Source organism: Apteryx rowi, unplaced genomic scaffold, assembly GCF_003343035.1.
Source record: "Apteryx rowi isolate R43461 unplaced genomic scaffold, aptRow1 scaffold_144, whole genome shotgun sequence".
Taxonomy (NCBI): domain Eukaryota; kingdom Metazoa; phylum Chordata; class Aves; order Apterygiformes; family Apterygidae; genus Apteryx; species Apteryx rowi.
Window position 1 is genome coordinate 635,619 of NW_020447686.1, and position 24,953 is coordinate 660,571.

At 37.2% G+C, this 24,953-nt stretch overlaps 1 protein-coding gene across 5 annotated transcripts in view; it reads left to right on the forward strand.

The window, feature by feature from the left end:
- DOCK9 (dedicator of cytokinesis 9) overlaps positions 1–24,953 on the forward strand; it is a 141,107-nt gene that overhangs the window by 660 nt on the left and 115,494 nt on the right. The gene's annotated exons all lie outside the window — the stretch shown is intronic.

A 24,953-nucleotide genomic window follows, 5' to 3' on the forward strand; every position in this document is an offset into this window, starting at 1 on the left:
GGCGCGGCTCGTGGCCTGCGGGGCAGGGGGGGACAGCGTCCCGCCGCGGGGGCCGGGCAGGCGGCGGCCCCGCAGGAGGGGACGGGCCCTTTGATCCTTTCCGGGCCCGCCCGGGCTGTCACGGCGGGGAGGGGGAAGGGGAAGGGGGGCCGGAGCGGCGCTTCGCCTCCCCTTGGGGCTGCTGCGGGCTTGGTGCCGGGGCGGCCGTCGGCACCGCGCGGGCGGAGGCGCTCCCGGCGGCGGCTGCAGCCGGGGCGCCGCCATGGGATGCGGCGCCTGTCGGGTACGGCTGGGCGCTCCCGGCGGCGCAGCGCCCTGGCGTGCGCTGCCGCTCTGCTGCTGCATGCTGCAAACTTCTCCCGGTCACTGCGAGTTTCTCCGGCGTGAGGCGGTGCGGGGAAGTTAGAGCAAGCGGAGCTCTTTGGGAAGCTGCGGCTCCCCTGAAACCTTCCTCGCTGCCGCCTGCCTCACTGGCAAGGTGTCTGGTCTCTTAATGTGTGTGTTTTTAATGGCTTTTGTCTCATGAAAACGGGGACTATGCCTGAGATGCATGGAGAGGCATGTGCGCCTCCTTTTTTGCTCCACATGTAAAACGGATGCAGTTGATACTTTGCCTTCACTGAAGTGCCTTAGTGTGTGTGTGTGTGTGTGTGTGTGTGAAAATAATGGTATAAAAAGTAAATTTTCATATTATTACTGTCTGTTCACTTTACAATTAAAATACATTTTTTGTTGTATCGAGTGTATCATGCGGAATGATAGATGAGTACTGGCAAGTCTAGCAGGAATGGTTTAATATATTTTGCTTGTCCACACTGTCAGCGCTGTGCCTGTGCTAGCATGTGGTATGCGTTCTTCCCAGTTCACAGTTTTGCCTATTAGTTAAATTAAACTGCTGAAAGTGGATTTGTGGTGAGGTGTACCTGTAAACTGGGACAGAGGGACCTAGGGAGAAGTATGTTCTTTTTGCCAGGCTGTACACAGGTGATGACATCTTTAACAGCCTCGGCAAGATTTTTTAGGGCTGCTTTCTTGGGACTCTTATTCATAGTATGTATTTGTTTTCTATGTGGTTTTGTTATCTCCGAGGGGAATGCTTTAGTAAGCACTTGCCCTGTGTAAGTAGGGAGCTTTCAGTGATGGGGGTTCCTGACACTGGAAGCTGATCTGTTGTTGGCTTTTCACTCCTGCTGGCGCTAAATGTGGTCTTCTGTAACTTTTGTGTACTGCTCATCAGAACATATGGTTTGTCTTGTCATAGTCATGTGTTGTGAGAGGAGTGAACACTATCGCTGTAATTTAAAGAAAAATAACCTTTTTTATTTAAATGATGGTTCTATAATTAAATTATTCTTCATTTAAGTGTGGTTCAAAGAGTGCRTAATAGAAGACTTAACACGAATGGCTCAGGGTCCACCTGAAAAAGGACAGCTTTCTGCCAGACACTAGTACRTATACATGTAATGTACGTCTACTATTTATTACCTTCTCCAGGGATCAGGTCTTTCCGGGAAAGAGTAGAAGAAGAGTATATATATTCAATTTTTTTTATACTGAGGGAGCATGGAATGTATTTAAGTATTTTCATGTCACAAATAAATGTTTCTTTTAAAATAATCATCCATGCCCCGTTCCCCCCCCACACACACACAACAGTGTTTTTCTTAATTTGCTTATAACAAGTTTCTTTGAGATGAGGGGGAAAATATTTATCTGATCTTTAATTCATTCCAGTTGATAAAATAAATGAGAGTGCGGTACTCACTAAAGTTCAGATATTTTTGCAACAACAGCATGTTTCGCAGAATTTTTAGGAGGTGAAAGAAGTGATTGTAGAAAGTGAGAAAGTGGAGTATTGGCTCAATCTTATTCTGGATATGGTCTTCCATCACTATTTTAGACATCAAAAATAGTGACTTACTATTCACATCAGGTTTGCAATCTTTTCCATTAGCTTGATTTATAGAACAAATTTCCCATCTCTCCGCCATGCACTTTTGTGCTGAAGTTCACCTTCCTCTTTCAACTGTATTTTGCCCCTGCTGTTGCATCCTTCTTGCAATCCCAAATACTCTTCATGTCATCAGTGAACTCCTCTGTTCCTGCTCCCACACTGTTTAATTCATGTAATAAAAGGCTAGTGATCTCAGGTGTTCCTTTATTTATAAGCTGGATATCTTCCTCCTTTGAATCTGCTGTAACTCTTCTTGTCAAGCATTGTGACATTTGGAATGAAATTGTACTTTTTCTCTTTTTGAAAAGAAGGAATTTAGGTGGGTATAATATTTTTCTCTGCTACAACAGAATTTTTAAAAAGATTTACGTCTATGAGTCTGACCTGCTTCTGAGCTGTTGAGGTTTCTAAGCTTTATTATCTGCAAAATTTCTTAGGCTGATATGAACACAGCATTCTTACCAGTATTGTGATAGTTGTAGAATAGGCTAGTAAGAAGTCTTTCTTTAAAGAAAAGAAAGCACACTTTTTTCCTAAACTGCCTCTAAAAGCTCTTTGATAAAGCATCCTTCAGAATTTTTTTTTGAACTTAGTTGTCAGCAAAATGTCTTGCTTAAAACATTGCTCAGCATTGGTAACTAATGTGATCTTACTGTCATCACTTGCTTGTGAACAGTTACTGAAGCTTTCCAGTACTGGAAAAAATACTAAAACTGTTGTCCATTGTCTAGTCCTGCAGTGTAGAATCTGGAGATAGGAAACAATGAGCTCAAGCTAGCAGTTGTTGGTGGATGATCTGTTCAGATATGGTACAACCAAATATTGCTTCAGAGTGTACATCTCTGCATCAGAGTCTATTAAAAAGGTGATGCAAATCATCCAGTCTTTATTAACAGTAGGAGACAGAGGTGAACTACTAATACCTCTGAAGTTGTATAGATTCTCCAGCTTGTTTTTGTGGCTGGTGTTTATCAGTTCCATCTATTTTTACCATCAACACTACAGTCAGTCTTCCTTGATATACTTAAGACAAATGCATTTCACATCTGTCAATGAGGTTTATTAGATAGCATTTCATAAAATATGCTTGTCTTTTCTGGTTTGTAAATGTTTCTAGGATCATATTCATGAAAAAGGATTGAAAATAGCGTGTCATTAGGGTAGTACAATGTATCTTAAATTTTCAGATTGCTCTTCAGTGGAACAAAAGTCAGATTTTCAGCCGACTGACAGAATAAATAGCTTTGCTCAGTAGTTAAAAAAACAAAAGAAGAAACCACTAAGCAGATGTTATTAGTCAAGCTAGTTAGTCAAGGTAGTTTAATTCAATTAAGCAAGCTATCCTGTCAACATTTAACATCTCATATGTTCTTTCTGTTTGATTTAGTTTGCTGAACCAACGAGTACATCTTGGTTGGCTGAGCTGAAAATGTATTGTTTGGTAAGGAGCTTCTCAAACCAGTACACAGCACATATCTTGATTATTTGGGTTCAGTTTTTGCTATTTTATGCATGACAATAGCATCCTTGCTGAGAAGAGTCTTCCTATGCATTGCTGATATTGTTTTGATTTGAGCCTAGTCATGTGACTTAATGTGGGGACTATGGCCACCCGAAGAAGCTGATGAGCCTGTCTCTTAAACCAGCAATCTTATCAAGAGCAAATTCCAATGCAGTTTTAGCACTCGTGCCCACTTGGAAGTGGTGTAGTCTCTTGAAGTGGTGATAAATTACCTAAAACACGTTCTTTACAGATCAGTAGGACTTCAGGAGGGATATTTGGTGCCTCATTAAATACTATGTTAATGATAATTTATCTCGGTGACAAAATAATATATTCTACTCTACGTAAAATTAAGGTTACTCTTCAGGATAGGTAAATAAGCAGTTAAGAGAATGTTTGGCATACCAGTTTTGCTTTTCTTCTGCCTAGCTGTCAATAAATGCCTTTAGCACATGTACATATAATGAAAGGGTTTAGATATACCAAATAAATTGGAGAAAGTTGTTTCCCCTATATTAAAATTAACAGTGCACATAAGAGGCCTGAAACTGGGGATATGTGAAAACAGTGTGAAATCTGAATGATACCCTGATTATCCTGACTGGTTCTCCTTTTATGATTTGAACATATAAAGCAGGTTTGAGTATTTGAAGGATGAAACTATCTTATCTAATACAGTCTTAGGCATTATATGTAACTGAGTCTACCTGATCGAAGTCTTAAGTTCTAAAACTCTTGCAAAAATTTAGCTCTCCAGATATTGAGGAAAGACCATATATTGTAAAGACAACACTTGGATATCCTAACAAATCCTTGATCTTGAACTCCTTTTTTTTTTCTTTCTTTCTTTCTTTCTCTTTTTTAAGACTTGGGTCTGGATTTGAGAGAATGTCAACTTTGTCTTTCCAGTCCTGATCTTTGCTTTCTGTGAATCTCAACCCATAAGAAAAGTATGGTGCACCCCACGTCATATGGTAATGCTTTTAGCATCTTGTTTTTCCAAGAACATAGTTACTGGAAGGATTATGTAGGACTCATTCTGATTTGGTATTTCTTTTTCTGATTCATTCATTCTGATTTTAGATATCCTGTGGACACATGCATTGTGTGCATTCCTGCAAAGCAGCTTTTCTGTGCTGCTGAATGGAGTAGACTACTGGATGAAGATAATAATTATGTTTTAAATACAGGACTAAATGCTTTAAAATAGTTGTTTATAATACAGCAAACATCAGATGTAGGCTGATGCTGGATTGGGCCTTCAGTCTGCTCTCAGCAGTAACTTTCATGCAGYACAGAATACCACAGCATAACTACTTTTTCATCGTCTTCCTCCTACTCATGCCCTTTAAAACTAAAGCAGGATCACATATTTGAATCTTGATAGAAGTAGAACTCATTGCACCTGAACTTAAACTTGTGAATTTCACAACTCTATGATTCTTTTTCCCATATTGAAGATCTTATGCAACAAACTTAATACAGTATATCCAGTTTAGTCATCTGTTTCTTGACACTGCATTATGCTCCTATGCAAATGTGTTGGAAGGATATGTACCTACTAATTTTGAAAACTAGACTTTTAATATGGACCAGTTTCTCTGTTGGATGGGTGTAGTTGTTCAAGTTAATTTTAAGCATAGATGGCTATCTGACTTAGTGGTTGCCTGCATGTGCGTAGTGTGTGCTGGGATTAGATACCATCACATATGTCCATGTACATGCAAACTCAATCATTGAACCAAATATTTATATTTATGAAGTAGCTTTAAGATTCTGCCAAGTTCATGCATATTTGCTTCAGAAATAATAAAGAAAAATTACTGCTAGCTCACTGAAGCAAGTTAGGGGACTTCTATTTTTCCAAACAGCAGGAAACTTGACATTTGTCCTTCTGAATAATGTATTTTCTATATTGTTTTTATTTAAGAATTTTTTTTTAACTGTCAGGTTATTTAGTACCAGTGGCTCTTTATGGAGGTAAGGAAAGAGTGTAACATCTTCATCACTGCTATCTAAGTAACTCTTATTTAGACCTGAAAGTTCTGATGAAGCTTGATGAACTTATCTAGTGCACTGATCTTAAAAATACTATATAAGGTACATAAAACTTTCTCTCCTCCTTAGCTAGTACTTTTGGTTTTGAGGTTGAATGATTGAACTTAATTTGATATAGACACTGAAAGCAAGACACTCTCATTTGGGAGAGGGCAAAGACAGACTTCTCTCTCTTTCTCTCTCTCTCTCTCTCTCTCTCTCTCTCTCTCTCTGTATGTATGTCTGTATGTCTGTATGTCTGTATGTCTGTATGTCTGTATGTCTGTATGTCTGTATGTATGTATGTATGTATTTATATAGTTTTTTTCCTCCTTAGGTTGTTTGCGTCTCTCTAAACATTAATTGTGCAAAGTGGAAAAGGCATTAAGTTGCACAAATAGCCAATGTCTTACACAATACCATTCTAATTGAAATATTTTTGAAATTACTTATATTTAAAGGTGGAAAAGATGCTCCAGGAATTCTGAACATGTAAGCTTATTTTAGGCCTTAATCTAGAGGACAGATAAGTTTGTGAAGGAGGCTTATATTCTCTCTCACCTCTGAGGCACAGATGCACTTAGTATCTTAAATATGATCATCTGTAAAATAGTGGTAGGTATTGTATCATAAGGATATTATAGGATTTTTTCTTTTTTCCTGTAAAGGATTTTTTTTTTCATGAGAGTGAAAATGAGCATATATTATCTTGAAATAGAGACTTTCTCTAACATTAAAAAAATTAACTTAGGATGTTAACCTGATTAACATCATGGACAAGTTCTATAGTATTAAGCAAGGATCAGAATTTCCTCGGTACAATGGACTCCACTTTGGAAAAAAGTATACAAGACATCTGAAAGTCTTCAGAACTTCAAGTGGAGTAGAAGTTCTGAAGGGGATTTTATGACAAAAACTGTTTTGGAGCACAAACATGGGGTCAAAGAAATCCTACCCTTCATAGACATTTGGAGCTTAGGTAGTCTCCCACTACAGCCCTATTATTATTGGTTGAGAGAAGAGGCTGGTTTGTTCGGTTTGATTAGTCTAATTTATGATGAGATTATAGATTAAATCCAAAGGAACCGTATACTGACAGTGTCTGTTTCTGTGCTGGTCGTAAAGGGATCTTGGGGTGATTAGCTCTGAGGTAGCTGTCTCCAAAGAAGTACTTATCCACTGAATTTTCAATGTCTTACTTGTAATAAGGTATATTGTAATGAAGTCCATGTCTGACCAGATTAGTTTTGCTGCAGAAACATGAAAAAAAWATATCTTAATTTGACTGTGGAGGTGGGGGATGGGATTCTTTCTTGGTATGAGGGTGAATTATTGAATCTGTTAGAACACTTTATCTCTTCATCTTTGCCTGGTGAATTAGATATGAGAGGAGGAATGGGCAATTCAGAAATTGTCTTCTGCATTCTGCTGCATGTGGTGATTGCCTGAGTCTGGAGACTCAGGGAGTTCAAGTGAGGGGAAAATGAGAAAGCAGCAATGAGGTACATTTGAAAACTCTGGGTCTGGCACCTCAAACTGGTGAAACTAATCGCTCTGTTCTGTAAATCTGTGCTGTGTTTGAGTTAGTGGTATCTTGGGACTACTGATAGGTGTCCAGGAAAAAAAAAACAAAGTAGTAAAAAAAGTGCTGTCATGGGTGGAGTGGGGAAGGATACTATGGTTCTCTCCTTCTTCTGTATACTTGTTCTATAGGATATTAGGTTGCTTTTTACAAACAATGTAATCTTAGCTCTGTGTCCCAAGGATTCTTAGCCTGTGTCCCAAGGAAGCAGGCAAGGGGATCAAGCACTGATAGGTCTTGGTGCTATCACTGTAAATCTAGGCCTTATCCAGAATTCTAGCATTAAGCCTCTGGGCCCAGTCCAAGCTTTGCTTCCTTCCCATTAGGGGACCAATTAGTATTTCTTCCTGCTCACTGTCTGAAGGGAATGATGCCAGGTATTTTAAGAAGGAAGTTTGCCATTCAGTCACTTGAGCTATGTCAAAAAAGAACATGCAAGTTCTGGATCCTTTTTTTATCTTGAGACAATAAGGAGGAGAAATAAGTCAACTGAGACTGATCATCATCAGAAAAATCTGATTCACCGTGTTTCTGTGGAAAGGTTAAGTATAAAAAGAACTTGCTATGTACAACAACATCAATGCCGGTAGTTCTGGAATAAAAACCAACTTTATAATTCTGACTAAATCAGGGAAAAATGGTATAGAGTGACTTTTTTTCTCCTGGCTGCTTAGACAGTATACTGGAAAAGTCTCTTCTGGTGATAATTCTAGAAAAAAAAAACTAAAAATGGAAAAATACGAGACACACAAACAATAAAACTGTTCAGTTTCCAAAAAAGGCACCTCACTCTTGTAAGCTTGATTAAAATTTTCAGGGATGAATGGGTTTGTGGATAAACACTATTAAAGTACTGACAAGTTGAAATCAGTAGTCTCTCTTGAAGATTCTTCTACTAAGGGACATATTTGTTGATATAGTGGGAATATCAAGTGACCTCACACAGAGATAATTAAACAACTGAAGCACACTTTTTTTTTTTTTTAACCTTAAAGATTTAAGTTAGTCAGAGCAAAGCTGAAAAGGAGTAATGCTGATTCAGAGCTACTAGAATGCAGGGAAGGCTGTAATGTAGATCTGTCTGTAAATAAATAATCCTTAGCTGCTGCTTTGGGTGCTTTTTGATACTCAGTTGTAGCTATTGACTATATTTTACAAATACAAAGTTAATCTCTGAACAAAGTGTGACTACATGTTATACTCAGAATATATGATGCTTTTATAGTTTTTAGTATCAAAAGCATTTAAATATTTTGTTACATCAAGGCAGAATGCAATACGTTGCAATTTATGTGGTATCACAAGTGGAGTGTAGTTGATTTCCAGAGCCTGGAATTCAATGTGCATAACTTCTGTGGATGTTTAATTTGGTTTCAGTTTGCAGGTCCAGGACCTCAGCTACCTTTGGGTACTTGTGTTTCGAAGTTATTAAAAGATATATGATCTTTGTACCTTACTGGTTACCCAAGGCATAGGTTCACTTCAGCTGCTGATGGGAGTACTGAAATATATATGAGTAAGAAAAACAGAATTTCTACAGAAAAAGTTAGGTGTTTTCAGTGGGAGAGGAAAAGGTTAATAAGATAGCTCTTGATCTCATTTTAACAGGCTTGTGAAAAAATCAAACGGCAAATGGAAATCCTAGCATTGTGAGGCTTAACATTTAGAAAGAAGCTTTGTTTTGAAAGTACGTAAAATCTACTCATCTATACTCCAGATTGATGGCATTGCCAATGCTATTTCATACTCTTTGTTCTTATACATTGGTCTTTACCCTTCAGTGTTGTAAGAAGTACTGTTCTTCACCAGAGCACTGATGCTGACAGAGTAAGACAGTAAATCTAAAAGTCACCTGATGGTCATCTAGCCTGTTCCTCACTTGCCTCCAGTACAGGGATGATGATAAGTGGTATTTCAGTCCTATTTCTGCCAGGCTTATTTGCAGCTTCTTTTGCACTGGCACTAATTCTTGTGCAGCTGGATGTCATCTGATTTAGTAGATGCTTTAGCTGAAAACTAATAGTAGTATCTTTTCCTTTAAGAACGTTGAAAGAAGCTTCACTGTTACTGTTTTGTAATCCAAGAGGGATTGATTTTAAATTCATAACAGAACCCAATCTTCAATCAGTTTAAAAAGAACATTCAAGTTAATGAAAAGATAGCAGACATCAGAATTATTTGAGGGATGCAATTCTAGTTTTCTGGAGAAATTGGCTTGGGAATTTTACTTGCCAAGCTTGTTATGACCTCAGAGTTATTTGCCTGGTATTGTATGTGGCCTCAGATGGCCCAACAGTGTTATATATAAATTTATTCCCATTTATAGCATAAAGCATAATTCAGTAAGCTTTTACTTCCATGAAATATGAAGTTTCTAATAAGGGGAAATAAAAAAAGATAATTCTTGCAGTATACTATCTGGGCAGGTGATAATATTGCTTAGTAAAGTTCAAGAAACAATACTTATAATATATTGGCAGCTAATGGTCTAGGAAGTGGAATTTGGAACTTATTCCTGACTGAACTAGGAAAAATGGAAGGAGAAAGACTTGAATCTGATGAATATAGATGAATTAAAAGTATAAAAGGATGTATGAGTCCTGAAATTCTGAAATTCCCTGAACACAGTAGGGTGGCTCAAAACTGGGTTTTAACTGTGGGGTTTGTTTTTCCTGGTCTACTGTACTCTTTCTTGTCTTATTTATTCTGGCATGACTTCATAAGTATTTCTGAAAATATTTATAATTAGTGACTTGTTCTGTAGCTCTCTAATAAGCTTATGTTGTGTTTATTGTCAGTTGTTTAGGAGCTCAGAATAATCACTTAAACTTCGGAAAGCTGAAAGGTATGTGACCACTAGATGGAGTACCATGAGCATATTTCAGTATCAGAAATCTTATATTATGGCTTGAGATAAAAAACAGTTAAAAGAGCTAGGTGTTTTGTGCCTGACATTCAGTATTGTACGTTTATTTGTTCAGTTTAGATTGACTTGGACAAGTTCCTAAAGTTCTATTATGTCCAGATTTATGATATATTTGAGTTAAGCTTGAATTTATGGTGCATGCTTTACTGGCAACTCCTAGTGTTTATCTGTGGATGAAAATGTATTGTTAATTATAGATAATAAACTTGTGAGAAGATTGACCTTTCTGCAGCTCTCAAGTATGTGACCGAAAAATATGAACTATATGATATTTAATTGTTTGTAACTAGTGGGTTTTTGAGTTTGTGTGTATCTCTCCATCAGCACATATGTAACATGTAAATGGTGCGTGTAAGATTAAAATCTTTGGAACAGCATTTCTTGGGATGCATCATTTATGCTTCCTTCCCACTTGTCTAAGTTAATAAAGAGCATAATGGTTGTCAGCATTCATTCCCCTGTTCGTGATTAAAAGAAACTTGCAACATTAGCCAGCTACGACTGTTTCCTTGACTAAATATGACAGAACTAAATCTTGCTCCAATTTTCATAAGAGAACTTCTGACTTTTGATTTCATCATTGATATTAGGGACATCTCATACAATTGATACATTGCATCTGGTCTTCAATCTGTGACCGTGTTGTTGTGGTATAGTTAGTATTGCTGATATTAGAGTAGGGGKTTTTTTTCTGTTTGAGAGTCTCTTCTTAAGGCCTTGCTGAATATGCAGATTCTCTTTCAAAATTACACGGGAATGCAAGCATGCTATTCCTCAAGCGTGCCTCCTTGAGTAATTATGCAGGCTTTCTTCTGAAGAATGGACTTATTTTTGGATTTTGCTCTCTGTCTTTATGGTCAGCGTGTGGCTACCTGGTGTAATGCCATGGAATCATGAAGGCTGAAAGGAAAATATCTGGAGGTCAGCTAATCCAGTCCCCTGCTCAGAGCAGGTCCAGTTAGATCAGGTTGCTCAGAGACTTGGCCAGTCTGGTTTTAATATCCACAAGGATGGAGATTCTGCAATTCCAGTATTTGACCACTCTAGTGGTAAAAAAAAAAAAAAAAATTTTTTTTTCTTATATCTAAACGGAATCTTGTGTGTCTGCCGCAACTTGTCATATGACCATACCTTCAAGAAGAGTCTGGCTCCATCTTCTCTGTACCTTCCCATTATGTAGTTGTATACAGCAATGAGATCTCTCTTTGGCCTTCTCTTAAGGCTGAGCAAGGCTGGGTCTCTTAGCTTTTTTCTCATGCATCATATGCCTCATAACCTTCAGGATGGCCCTCTGCTGGGGGCCCTCTGCTCTAGTATGTCAGTATCTTTCTTGTACTGATGAGCCTGTTCAGCATGTTCAACTTGTTGTCTGCCAATATGTCACTGGTAACATCCACCTTATCATCCACTTATTCAGTCCACGTCAGCCTCGTTTGGCTACAAGAATACTGTAGGAGGCTGTCAGAGGCCATGTTGAAGTAATGTTATTCAAAATGAACTGCTCTWTCCTTGTCTGCAGAGCCAGCCATGTCATCACAGAAGGCAATCAGGTTGGTCAGGCATGATTTGTCAATGGTAAATCCATGCTGTCTGCTTGCAGTCACCACCATATCTTTCATATGGCTGGAAATGACTTCCAGGAGGGTTTGCTCCATAATTTTCCCGGAGACTGGAGTGAGTCTGAGCAGTCTGTAGTTTCCTGGCTCCTCCTCCTTGCAGTTCTTGCAAATGGGTGTAAGATTTACCAAAAATAATCCATATCTAAGCAGACATTCTGCACTAGTTTTGACAAATCAGGTGCTTTAGAGTTTTAAAGTAAAACTCACTAGATGCAGTTAGATGCAGCTTTTTTGCACGGTTCCTTCTTTCCAAAGAAACATTAGTTCTCGAAGGGAATTAACTGACAAAGCTCTTCTATGGAATTTGTGTGAAGCAGTCAGTGCAGGAACAGTCCTTGCAACAGGAACTGGAACCAGAACTTTCCTCCCCCTCCTTGCTACAAACATTCCTAGTAAGTATGGACTATTTTGTATTCGTATCTTTTTCCTCTTGCTGGGCTAGTGGGTCTTGAATTCTTTCCTGCAGCATAAGTTTATCAGACAGAAGTGAGTACTTTGGCCTGAATATACTATAGTCTGGTTGCTAAGGCACTCCAAAGAGTGGTGAGTGGTGTCGATTTTAATGTCTTTGGTCTGAGGAGCATCAGGCCCACACCTCCAGCATTCTGAGCTGATATATAGACAGCTGCCAGATGAAAAGTTGTGCCCTGCCTACGGATGCTGTCATGCTTTGTGAAAAACTGAATTCAGGCAGTAGGTGTTAAGATTTCTTAGGAACCAGATGTTCACTCCTATCAAGATGGCAGTGGTTCAGGTATGTTAAGGGTCAAGGGAAATTTAAGTACCCACTTCTAACGTCTTAAGGTATTAAGCATATTTTTGTGGCTCTTGTACTAGGACCTAGATGCTTAAATACTGTCTGAATTGTGTTCTCTTGCAGATACAGGGCTGTGTCATTATGAAATGCTTTGCTATAGTAATGGCACTATCCATATTGTTTTATAGTAACATTCCATTGGAAGGTCTCTATAGTTCTGATCTGTATTCTCTCAACTGCTAAATTTCTGTCTAGTTACCTCTGATTTTGTAGGGTCTGCTGCAGATTTTAAATCAACCCAGGTAATTTTTCCCAAAAGACTTCTACCTTTGTAGGTGACAACCAATGTCAAACTGAAACATGCAAGCAGTGTTTAGAACTGTCTGATTTCTAGCATGCATGTTTACTTTGTACCTATGTGATTCTGTGTGCTGCAATTCATTTGTGTTTGTCACAGTGTTGCCTAACATGTTGGTCTGAAGTCCTGCAGCTCCCAAGTGAAAAGTGATTATTAAGCATTTACTGTAATCAGAGGAGGACTGGTGGTTAGACCATAAGCAATTATGGAACAATATTGTTCAACAGGTCCAGACAGTTTTTTGGAGGGGAACCAGAGCTGCTTCTTTTTGCCTATGCAACAGAAGTTGTCTCAAAAGGAGATGCCTTCTAAAGAAACAACTTGGAGTTAACAGTAACTAACTTGTGTTTTTGTCTTTGGGAGTCTCACAGTGCAAGCAGTACAGGTCCAATAGAGTAAAGAAACAAGGAGAAACTTGTTTCTCTCCCATATAAACCATGCAGTCTGGTTTAGGGATGTAATATTTGCAATCACATATTTCCAGAGATGTCTTTGTCCAAGCTTAGTGAATGGAGCAGAGCATATTTGTCCTGTTCTGTTTCTTTTTTTTTTTTTTGTGGAAGAGAGTAGGGTAGGTAGAGAGACAGAAGAAGGTACAGAGACATCACTATGCAAGATTCATGCTTAYGAATGTGCGCTTCAGAGTAGGATTCATGCCAAATTCTCACCTTCTTCCCCCTGCCCCCATCCCGACTTTTTCTTATTATGTTGCAAACAAAACTGCCTTAACACAAATCGTGTTTCTTACGGTATGTGGAATGTAATAACTTAACAACTGTGCTAACTGCTGCCTTTGAGAATGTGGAACTGGAAGGAACTACTTGGATCACTGTCAAATATTGATTTTTTTTCTTTTTTTCTTTTTTCTGAATCAATGCGTCTGCATACTGCTATGCTATATTTAGGTTAGAAATAAAATGGAAGTGTACTGAGATGCATTAACTAGCCAGATGTTAGGGAAAAGTGCTAATAAATCTTGAATATTTATCTAAATCTCTCACTATATCATCTAAGCATTTCCTTGAGATAACTTAATTTGCATGGGGGGGGAAATCTGTTATTCACATCATAAATCTGTTTATACCCTCTCTTCATTCTTCGCTCCTTTTAATTTAGCTTGTTCTAACTGCATTGCAGCAACTTTGTGCTTATAAATTCACTCTTTCACCCCATTTTATAATTGGATAAGAATGTGGCTAATGAGAACCATGTTGATAATATAAATTGTTGTGGCCTTATATGCTCAGCACACAGTTAGCAATGCTATCACCCATATGTTTTTGTACTCATTTGATGTGAATTTTGGTTGATGTTGAGTATTATGAATTGAGAAGAAACCAGCATTTCCCATATTAAAAAATAAAGTTTTGGGGGGTTTTAAAATAAAAAATKACTTTGTTAGGGCTTTTCTTTTAGAGGATAAAATAAGCATGCAAGAAGCTAAATACCCCAGATCATACTGATAAATTTGTGACTTGGAATTAAGGAGATTCACAGCTTAAAAGCCATCACCATATGCAAGTACACTTCTATAATGTATTTGTATAATTTAGCAGAAACACTGAAATAATCCTGCCAAAGTATTGGCTGTGGATGCAACCTATAGCCAACCATCTTTTCAGTTCTGTCCAAATTTAATAGCCTTGGACAGTCATTTGACTACTCTTTTTTTCTGTTTGCTTACTTCTAAAGGAAATGGTCCTTTTCTGTCTCCAAAATAATTACAGTGGAAAGGCACTCCAGAAGTGCATTTTCAATACTCAAAATGTGATAATCACCCTGGCAGAGAGGTGTGTGTGTTTTTTTTCTTTTTTCTTTTTTAAATTCAAGCTCTTTTAAAAAACTTAGCTTAGGTTTTTAAAAGTATGAGTGTGTGTGGGGGGGTGTAAAATAAGTAAATGTAGCTCTTCTTGTGGTGGATTAGGTCAGCAGAAATATAAAACTTGCTGATCTCTGTCAAGATTAATACTGCCATAGTGTGGATTGGGACAGTTACTTTTTACAAGTTCCTTGCCTTTACATGTAGTTGCTTTTACAAAAAAATTTTAAAAATTATTTAACTTTTCTTCTCTGAGTCAATTAAAGATATTTACATACTTGTTTTGCAGATACTAATACAGTCTGTAGAACAGAATCCTGTAATGATAAATCGAATCAATTTGGATGCAATCCATTATATAACCACGAAATTTACGTATTTAAAACTTCATACTATATTTTTTGTTTTAGAGGTGGATGTTGATCTGAACTAGATGTTCAGTCAGCCATGTTCTTTTTGGTGTGACTTTTGACTATTCACAATCAAAGACTAGCAAAAGCCAATTTCTGTCAGATGGGAACTTTTGCATATGAGGAAGAAAGAAAAAAGTAAAGACAGTTGTCAGCCTTCAGCTCCCATGTGGGTTGCCTGAACTGAAAAAAGCCTGCTGCTAGCATATAGATTTGGTAAAGTAGGTTTATACAGTAACACATTGTTTGTTTCCATAGCAGCAGTAATCTAATAATTTTTTTCCCTCGTATTTGGGCTTTCTGATTTTGAAATTGTTGATTTTAAACACTAAAAAGCACATTTAGGTCAAGCAAAGATATGCTTGCTAGTACGAACTCTGTGCTAAGCATTCTGGGAGAGTGCTTTCTTGCAGCAGATGAGGATTCTTTGTGGCTGGCAGCAGAAACTGCAGCAGTATCTTTGCAGTTTCCTTTCATCTTTGATTATGTTCTAAGGATCTTTGAAAAATAGGAGCTATTTCCCTGACCCTCTGGAATATCTTTTCATCTCTGTTGTGGAGTATAGCACATGGTGAAAGCCTTCTACAGCTGCGGTATCCTTTGTTTTTCAGCACTCTCTGATTTTTGTCTTCTACGACTGGATTTTTGGCAGTGTTCAGCTGAAGCAAATAGGATTACATATGAGTAGCTGATGGTTTCTAGTCGAGAGAGGTACTAAGTATTGGACCTAATGAAGATGATACCAAGAAATATTTCTGTGAAGCACGGGAAAATAATTCCTGTTGAGCAAAGGAAGAAGACATTCTACAAATGCAATCAGGGTTGTTAGAAATGCAAAATTCAACACATTTGGAATGGGTTGCACTACCAGTGTGGTTCTGTTTAAAGGCATTCGTACAGTTTTTGAGAGAAACTGTGGTTATATTTGCAAACAGCAAGGAGAAAACAATGCCCTTGAATATACGGCATTCAGCTTGCCAAATGAAGATTCAGGAATATTGTTTCATTCATCCCTGGTAAATATGAACTTGTTTTATTAATAATTTTATCTGCTAATTGAAAGCTAAGCTATAAACAGGGTAACATGTTTATTTAGTATCTACTGTATACAAAGATGAATTCAACTTTAATATTATAGGTTGTTACTGCATGTATGTGACATGTAATACACGTGTGCATACAAGCGTAGATCTCAAAGCTTAGGCTTTTTATTTACTTCATGTACATTTATTTAGATTTCTATTAGTAGCTCTGAGGAATTTGCACTCCGTAAACAGAATTGTTACAGAAGATTGTCTGCTGTTAGATCTTTCTGTACATACTCTTGGAATATATTTGTCTTTAGCACTTCAAGTGAAGTACAGAGGATTATATTATTTGGAAAAACTAAGGAATGCATCATTGGAAAAACAGTAACCCAGGATGTAAGGTTTATTTGTCAGATGGATTTGGATATTTTTCTTTTGAAACTATTCTATTTCCATGTAACTTACTGCAAGGGATAAGGGAGCATTCTAGAAGAAAAATTGGTTAAAGGGAGTAGTTTTCTAAGTCTGCTTTCTTCTCAGAGGCTTTTTTTAGGTATTTCCTGATGCACAGAAAGCAGGCTTTAAAGTGAGGCAGTTATTTTTGTACCACCCAGGTTAATGACGCACATGTGCGTCAGATATATTGCATTTAGGCTTGAGGGGGTGGAATTGCAATAGCTAATGTGCACTACTTGCTTCAGAATTGGGCGAGTTAAGGATTTAAATATTTATTTTAAATAATTTGGGGCTACTTATTAACTGCTTTGTCACTGATGAGATAGTTGGAATAAGAGGGGTGTGGTACACTGAAATAACTGTACAGATTTTGACAAGCTTGTGGTGCCTGCTTGGGTACTTATGTTGTATTATTGCAGTTATGGAAAGCCTTTAGAAATTTCACACAGCTTTGTTGTCTCTATGCTRTTCCAGTCCTTTCTTGCTGAACTCAAATATAAGAAGAAAAGATACAGATATCTATATCTATATCTATCTATATCTATCTATTTATAGATAGATATAGATATATAAATAAGAAGTAAGTGTCCAGGAAGGAATACTGAATCACCTGAACTCTCTTCAGATGCTTAAAATAACTTACAGTATATATATATATTGCCTTTCACAATAGTACTGCATTTTATAAGTTCTAAATATTGTTTGATATTAAAAATAAAATGGCTTCCTCTAGGTATTAGAGGCCTTTTTACACTGTTAGCCATTTCTAAGTCAGCCTCATTCACATGGTTACTAGACGTTGTTAAACTCAAGCCAACAAATAATTTTAGTAAGTTTTGCAGTCCATCAAATTTAAGACCTAGAACCTTTATTGGACTTAAATGCTACAAATCAGTTAAATGAGTGACTGAGGAAATATTTTTTAAAATGTAATGTGAATTACATATTGGGCTGCAGTGAATTTTTTTTTTTGTATTATATAACATTTCTTTTTTCTTTTTCTGTGTTTCATGTGATATTATTTTAAGAATAATTTTTTATTTAATTTGGCCCTACAGAATTAGTTTGCAAACTGGCAAGATTAAGCATGAAATGTGCTTAGCTTACCGTTTACAACTCAAGTTCCATGCCTGTCACTTAGGCTTTTTTCTACTTCAAAATTTCCAAGTGCTTTTAAATAACAATACTGATTATTCAGATTTTTCTGTATGACTGTGAGTTTGGTTTAACTGGAAGCAGTGGATCAAGATAAGTTTCTTCCTGGGATAAATAATGGAAAGTTAGTATGGAGGAGTATGCGGAATTGAGGGCTCAAAATGACTTCCTGCTCATTTTACTGGACTAATGTAGTCCATAAAAGCGAAAGTCAGGATTTTTAAGGAAAGAAGGAAAAAAAAGCCCTTCATTTAAAAAGTCACTCCTCTCAGTAGTCCCAGCTGCCCCTGGCAATTGCACTCTGAGCCCTTGTGTAAGGCCAGGAAGCAGTCGCTACTGACTTACTCCTTAGGAGTGGAAACTAGATTTCTCTAAAGACTGGGAAGAGGGGGAAAGGTACTGCAATCCTGGCAGCAGTGACATGTTATTTTACAAAACTCATCTAAGTATAAGTCTTAAGCTACAGAATTTCCTATCATTTGCTAAACAAGTGAATTTTGCCAGTTTTTCTTCCTCTGAAGCATGGCTTTTAGGGGAGAAATTATCTGTTTTTTCTCCATGTTGGGAGGTGAAGATCCCCTTTCTCAGAAGAGAAGCTGTAGGGCTAAGATCAAAAGAGAAAGGCAGCGTGTCACTTCCCTGTGTTCTATTTTTGTACTTGTCGCAACAGATGTAGGTGTGGGTTTATGACTTTGCCTATTTGTTTGTCTGTGCTGTAATACATATCTGAGCTACAATTTGTTACCTCCACTTTTTTTTTTTTTTTCTTCCTCTGTTCCTACGACCAGGTCTATTTAGATGATTTGGATCTAATATCTCCTGATGTAAAGCTGTTGCCACAACACCACTGAATTTCAGGAAGTCCCTTAATGTAAGGATGCATTGACTCTCTTGTAGAACCACTGTTGAAAGTCTGAAAACTTCTGTGAATAGAAAGCCCTCAGGAAGTAGTTCTTCTAGGAGGAAAACCCTCCTATGTTGTGAAGAAATAGGAGGCAGCAATAGTTGATTTAGCATACACCATATGAGTTTTTTTTCTAATTTATATTTATTCCTTAGGTCAGGAGGTTTTGGTTTAAAGCTGTATTTTAATCTAAGCCTGTTCTTTTGATTGCTTAGAAGAAACCAAAGATAAAGTGAAGATTGGGTGAGAATTTCTTCTTAGGAGTATACTTTATCTCCATCTATCTGGTGTCATTTGACCTTGTAATGAAAATGCTGTATCTTTCTTCAGTACAGGAATATTTCTAGGCTGCCAAATACCCTTTATCCTGTTCTAATGCTCAGGGTTTACAGGATTGCTAGGGTACCTAGGTCACTTGGGTATAAACCAACATTTTAGTAAAAGATCATGAATTTAGTTTGAGACACCATTAAAAGTTACAAAAAAATAATGAAAATATGTTTTCCCCAAATGTCATCCCAGGTCAAATTTATTTTCTAAAAACAATTTTAAAAATCTCATTTGCTTAGTTTGTGACAAGTTGAAGGATACATTTTCAAAATCTTAGCTTGTATGCTTGAGCCATGTTACTTGGTTCATTCTTCTTTTCTATGACTTAAAAAATCCATTCTCAGCAAGCTATTACATGTTGTTTGGCAGTGTTGTAGTATCTTGGAGTTAGGGCTTTTTTTTCCATAGCCTTTATTTTTATACCTGAATTCCATTTTATCAGTAATTATAATATAACCAATGACTATTTAACATAGATGTGCTACTGTACTGTTCATGACCTAAACAGAGGGTTTGGATGGTAGACAAAGATGGAAATTAAACAAAGAGAATATGATGACAATAAAACTAACATGGGATTTATAAAGATTGAGTTTTGCTAATAAGCCTGTTGTTGCAAGTATTCAATGAAAGAAAAGGCTGTTTAAGTATACAAGCAAGATGGATGGAGAAGTTAGAGACTTCTAAAGGGAGACAGATTAAGATGAAGGACATATACTCAACATTTTCCTTTAGATTTGTCTGAAAATTGCAGAAAGCACCATATTTTTCTTGCTTGAATTATTTTTCTATTCAGTTTGCTTTTTCTGGACTATTCAACACTGCCATTTCTCTCATTAAACATTCTAAAATGGTAGTTTGGTTACTTAAGGTGGTTTAGTAGCTGTTGTCTGTAAAAGATACAGCCTAATGGTTTTGAGTAGTCTTTTAATTCTTTAAGTCTGTTGTGGTAAATATTCTTGATTCAAATAACTATTACTTAATTTGTGCTTGCACAATTTCCAGGAAGAAATGCTATGAAAGAGTCTATGTCTAGCTGTTAATATGATGGATTACGTGCCTGCTGGAAACAGAACCTTTTRTTTTAGTAACTGCAGTTTCTTAGTCAATGTAACCTGTTGACTTTACAGCAATGTAACCATTAGGTGTTACTGAATTTCTTTTGTGTAACTTTCTGTGCTGCTTCTGAGTCTTTCCGTTTATTAACGCACTGGGACATCTTTAAGAAAGACCRAAGGCTGTGCATATAGGAAAATTGCTTAGTGACAGTAGAAGGCTATGTCATTGTGGAATAACTCCTCGGTAGAATGGTATTGAGTAAATTATATTTCTTTGATTTAAAAAAAAAAAACATGATTTAACATATGATATGTTTAAAAAAAACCTTTAAAAGGTTCATTTATTTAAAGGCTATATATTAAGTCCTGTCCTTGTTGACCAAATTAAAAAATTAATATAAACTTGTTTCATTTAAACTAGTAGAAATAAAGTAGAAATATATAAAGTAGAAAGTTCCAAGAAAGGTCCAAGGAAGTCAGATTGCTGAGTGGGTGCAAGTTGGTCTTTTTTTGTGCTTAAACAACTTATGCAGCAATCCCCTAATGGTGTGCAGATAATTTCTATGGTTTACTCTGTAATTTCACTTTCAAAACTTGCTTAAACTTGCAGCTGTGTTAAAATAACTTTTAGGCCTCAGCAACTGCAGCATTAAACCTTCTCACAAAGAAGAACTTGACACATGTTTAAACACAGCATCTAACTGTTCCATCATTTTTCTGCGGTCCCTTGCATGAGAGCGCATCCTTCATTTCCTTTCATCTTACTGCTTTGGGTGAATAAAAACTTGGTGTCTGATTTGCTGACTTGTAGCTTTGGCTAAATTTCCTGATGATTCCTTTAGAAATTTTTGGGTTTGACCTTTTATTAGACTCATTTGGGAAGAATGCTAGAAAACCCATCGCTAGTACTTCCTCCACCCTCTCAGCAGGCAGGGTTGAAGCACAAATTCACCAAATTTGTTCTTCCTGCAGTGAATAAACTTCTTTGAAAGATGCATGTAAGAGGATCATCAGACATAGGATGGCAGGCACTCTGTAACTGGCATGCAAAAGATAAAATTAAGCATTGTATCTTCAGGAAAAAATGAGTTAAGACTGAGGATAAATTCTGTCTTGGTACAAGTCTGGTGCATAAGCTATTGTTCTTCCACGACAAGTTACAGTGAGGACTAGCACAAAAGATACCTGGGCCAAAAAATAAGACATTATGATGCAGCTGGATAGCAAATGTTCAGTTTGAATGCAGCAGCTGGATATCCTGCTTTGAAAGCAAACAAAATATCTGGAGTTAGAAAAACTTTAAAGCTGTAAATGGTCTTGAGGAAAGGGAAGAAGACTTCTATGGTGAAGAAGCTGCACAGATTGTGCCTTGAAGACTAGAGCCTAGACCTAGTGAATATACAGAAAGGAGCTGACTTCTCTGCTCTTTCTCCTTGATTAATACTTTATTCCACATGATTTAGGAACAGCCTGGAATGCTTATCTGAATGCTCATCTGCAGATGCAGGTATCCTTGTCTGGTGTGAAATTAAATGTAAGTGCAGTGGAGCTGGGAGCCATCTGATAGCTCTTGCAGACATCTTGTTTCTTCAGAACTTTATTGTGTGAAGCCCAAGACAGATCTGTAGTTCAGTTTATAGCCAAACCACTGCTCTTACTGCAGTCAAAGGACTGGATTAACAATCTCCTCAAGGAGCAAATGGCTCCTGGAGAAAATCTTGTAGATTGATATTAAACAATGGGAGGACCGCTACCTCAGACTTGCTTGGCACAAAACAGCTTCTATTCAAGAGACTTGGGGTTTTGATGTGTTTTTTTGTCTTTGGCCTGGTGTCCATACTGTCCCATTAGTTTCTGCTATTTGCAAGCTACTGTCCAGGTAGGATAAAAGCCTTTTTTAGTCCAAGACAGTTCTGACTGTCAATCTGTTTCTACGTGTCACATCTATATGAAGGTATTTGAGAATGATAGTTAAAGCCTGTAGCAGAGGAATGATTTTGCCTTGAAGTCTTGTATCCTGACTAAATTTATTAATTTTTTTCTTCCCCTGGGACCATAAGGAACAGTCAGGTTTTCCATGAAAACAGGAAGATTTATCCTAAGATGGCAGCCTCATGACATAGTCAATCAGTCACAAAATAGTCAAGCAAGTGCCCCTTAAGTTGATAATTCATAGCTAACAGTATGCAAAAGTGTCTATTTCATTTAGCTCTGCTGTGATATTAAACTTATTTTGGTATGTATTTGTCACAGAGGGAGATTGAACAAACTAAGGTACTGTGTCTTACCTGACAGGTAGTAACATCTACCTGAGGGACAGTAACAAGATATGCCAAATTGATATTAATAACTTTGTCTGGCTAAATTCTTATTCCATGAAATAAACAGCTTTTTAAAAATGTGTTATCCAAAACATTGTGGACTCAGTAGAGGCACTGATTGGGAGAATCTTTTAAGTTTATGCTGCCACTAAAACAGGCATATTGTTTTTTTTTTTAATCCAACTTCCTCAATGATATAGACCTATACGTATGTTCTTTTTTCTTCAGTGTTGCTTACTTACGCACTGACTAGACACCTGACTTCTTTGTGGAATCTCAGCATCTTTGTCCTGTCTTACGGTATTTGAATCTCTCCATAAAAATAATATGCTGAGGGTAATTTTAACTGAAATCTTGGGGGAAAAAAAAAGTGAGGTTGGTATAATTCTAACTGACATAGAGATGCCTTTCAAAAGAGGGATAGTGATGCTACCTGTTCTAGAGTGGGGTTAATTCTTGTGCAAACGTGACCTAATTGTGGAAAGTCAGTAAAATAAGAGTATTTTACTTAGGGTGTTGACCACATGAGAAGTTATTTAAGATCTAGCCTATTCATATTTTGTCTTATACTTTTGTATAGATTTGTTGCCTAGTGATTTTCTTGCTGGAGAATGTATTCCCTATTGGTGGGAGGGGAATGCACACTTTGGTTACAGGTTTGCAGTTTTTGCCGCAGGAGGAATGAGTCTTCCTAACAGACTTTCTTGTGACCTTGTCTATTCCATCTGGGTGTGATGTGTTTGGCAGTGACTCTCCAAGTGAACTGCATGCTCTGTTCCATCTGTGATCTGCTGGCTGAGCCTTTCTCTTCAATATATTCTTCCAGAACAAGTGCATATCCGTTGGCCACTTAAGAAACTTAGCACTTTTAAGATATGTATAGCTGCAACACTGAATCATCCAGTGACACTTTAAATGTTATGCCTTTAACATAGCTGCAAGGCAAGGTGTGCCAAGTGTGGGAGGGCAGTGCTAGAATATCTCTTACTAATACAGATGAGAGCAAGAAGTGTTGGTTCTGAATGGTGCTTGTCATTCTGCTAAAGTATGTCCATACTTTCATTTAAACCATTCTTTAAAAAAAACAAAACAGAACAACAACAACAAAAACCCTTCAGTAGTCTACCCTTCCTTCCTATTTTTCCAAGTTGTTAGCTAATAAGATGCTGTGAGTTGCCAGGGAATTTAAAGAACCACAAAAGGGTAAAGGACAAATGAAGAGTTCCAGTAAATTATGTCAAATCCTCCTGTTTTCACATATACAGAACATGCAAACCTACAGCAGGATAAATCTCCCCACCCACGGTTGCCTCAGGTTAAGCAGCAGTTCTTTCCAGTTCATGGCAAGTCCCTAATATAGTTAGCAGAGAGAAGTTTGTTGCCTGTGCTTGTAGCTGGTACATTCAATGAATGCTGATATCTGCCACTCAGCAGGACTTATTGAATTTAGTCATCTTGATACAGATTGTAGATGGGACTGGTTCCAAATGAAATGTCCTTAAACTTAGCCCCTCAGTTTTTAGCCCCTTATTACAATGACAGTAGCTAGCTGACCTTTTCTCCAAGTTCAGGGGAAATTCACACGTGCTGCCTATTTTCTTGCTATCGCTTACGCTTTGTTATGTGGTATTGTACATTGGGAAAGCCAACTCTTGGAGTGGGAAGTGGCCTGAAGGAATAAGAATGTGTATGTGGGGAACTTACCTGCTGGGCAGAAATTGTGGTGGATGAAGCACAGAGGTATTCCGGGAACACGAAGTTTTTTACCTGTGTAATTTTGAAAGGCTCCTTAAGTGTGTGTGATGCAAGAAGGGAGCTAGAGGTTTGACACTTGGAAGTAGTATGAAAAGATGAAATTTTTCTCTTAGTGCAGTTAGGAAAAGTACTATGGAAAGACCTTCATGCCCCTTGTATTTGTAAAAAGACAAAATGTATTGTATCCATAATAATCGGAGTTATTGTTCAGGTAGGTCTCTACTTACCTAGTAACTTTCTGCAATTTTGGGATCTGTGTTGGAAATGCAGTCAAATAACTTCTGTACAGTGACATTCTTTTTGTACTTTGCCTAGTTTTCTGTGTTGAGACTTATTCACGTAACTATCTGATAAAACAAATTGAGTAGTGTCTTGTGGTTTTTTATTGCATTTTTATGATTTAAAACTACAGGTCCTGTAGCAAGTCAGTAAACTTTCAGCATGTCTTAAAGTCCTGTTTTTCATCTTTTTTTGTGGATTAAAGTATTTTTTGTGGATTAAATTTTTGAGGTAATTGCTAAGTCCTCAGTATTGGAAATGCACATCAATTTAGCAGTTAAGGTCTATTTAGTGCAGGATATAGCTCTGTCGATACTGCTTTGCACTTTTTTTGGTTAAATAAAAGAATTTCTCTTAATGGGATGTGTGTGTGTGTTAATGAAATGCAAGCTAGACATTTTTACATTAACCATTTGGTAAGAAAAAGTAGTTTCTGTATCTTAAAACTGAAGTTATAAAAATGTTGGATTTCTCCTTGTCTTTCGTCCTGTTTTTGAGAAAAATAGGGAGAATGGTTGCTAAAGAAAACTGAATTAAGTAATCCAGATGCATTAAAGAGAAGTACCTGAACAGGCTAAAACGATGTTTCAGTTTAAAACTATAAGCCTTTGTTAAATTTAACTAAAAATACTACCTAAAAAATGTGTAAGTATTCTTAACTCCTTATTAGCCTGAGTGTTTGCAAGTACTCTGTGTATAAT